The 1,629-nt window shown below is 36.3% G+C and overlaps 1 pseudogene; it reads left to right on the top strand.

Annotated features, from left to right (window-relative positions):
- The first annotated feature begins 533 nt into the window (after positions 1-533).
- On the top strand, positions 534-1,100 carry LOC123793081 (ubiquitin-conjugating enzyme E2 E1 pseudogene; annotated as a pseudogene).
- The last annotated feature ends 529 nt before the right edge of the window (positions 1,101-1,629 follow it).

Consider the following 1,629-nt stretch of genomic DNA (forward strand, 5'->3'; position numbering starts at 1 on the left):
TGTGACTATCATTTTGAGACATTTCTTCTTACAAGAAAATTTGAAGATTGTAATTAGAATTGATATAATTTTGATCTATAATTTGCATTTACTATGTTATGTTTCTTAAAATATCCCTTTTCTTTTAAATTTTTTATCAAAACACTTGCAGTAGTTGAATTTAGCAAACACCCCCATAATTCTTATGCTAAGGATTTTTATATTTTCAGCATTTGAATAAAATGATATTCATTGTCTAGATTTCCTGGCCCTCAAACCATAGTCAAAACTCTCTTGTGTAGTGATAGCCCCTTATTATCTCTCATCTAATTTAAAATACTATCTTCTTACTTCAATATTATGAAACGCTATTTGCTTGAGAATCACTTAATTTGACTTGCGCTTCTCTCCCAGGAGTGAGACAGGAGTGGCCACGCCCTCAGTAGCAGCCTCCTGGTCCCCGTCAGTGGCAGCAAGGCAGGAAGAAGCAAGCTCAAAGAGAGGGGCTGTTTGCTGCGGGGTTGGGGCTGTTTGTTGGAGGCGGGGAGTTCTCTATGTGGGATGAGGATTTGAGGGACAGCACCAGCTCCTCCTCATATTCATCCTCCAACCAGCAAACCCAGAAAGAAACGAACACCCCCAAGAAGAGAGTAAAGTCAGAATGAGCAAAAACTCCAAACCAGCATCAACAGGATTCAGAAGGAACTGACAGACATCGCTGTAGACCCTCCATCTCACTATAGTGCTGGTCCTAAAGGTGGTAACATCTATGAATGCAGATCGACCATTCTAGGGCCTTTAAGATCCATGTTTGAGGGTGGTGTATTCTTCCTTAATACCACTTTTACACCAGAAGACTCCTTCAACCCTCCAAAGGTTACATTTTGGACAAGAATCTATCACTATAACAATAACAGTCAAGGAGTTATTTGCTTGAACATATTAAAGGATAATTGGAGTCCAGCACTAATCATTTCTGAAGTTCTCCTCCCTATCTGCTCCCTTCTTACAGACTGTAATCCTGCTGACCATTTGGGGGGAAGGATTGCCACTGAGTATAGGAAAACAGAGCAGAACATGACAGAATGGCCAGAAAGTGGACCAAGAGATACACTTCATAAATTGGGTTTTCACAATTCTTATATTATTTGTCACAGAGAGCACTGTTTGTGATTTTGAAGGGTGGGGTAGGTGGGTATTTCTATATCAGATATTATTCAATCATATTTCTTAAGATTTTGTTGTAACTTAAGGTATCTTGCTACAGTAGACAGAATTGATAATAGCAACTTTTAAAATGGTCATTAGTTCTGCAATATTAGCTGAAATGTAGTACAGAGAATAGACATTTGGGTTCAGTTGCTTATAGTCTGTAGATTTAAAATAGCTTATAGCTTAATTTTCTACAGGCTGCACACATGGCCACTTATGTAGAGTCCTTCCAAGACTACATATATTTTTTTTTTTTGATCAAAGGAATTGGAATTTCTTTTCCCTTCTTGGGAGAGAACATTGATATTTAACAGTATTTAGAGACTGTCATGTCTCTATATTCTTTTAAATTTTTTATCAAAACACTGTCATGTCATATATATATATATATATATACATATATATATATATATACATATATATATATATATATATAAT

Source organism: Ursus americanus, chromosome 13, assembly GCF_024610735.1.
Source record: "Ursus americanus isolate L20-20 chromosome 13, mUrsAme1.1.p, whole genome shotgun sequence".
Classification (NCBI taxonomy): domain Eukaryota; kingdom Metazoa; phylum Chordata; class Mammalia; order Carnivora; family Ursidae; genus Ursus; species Ursus americanus.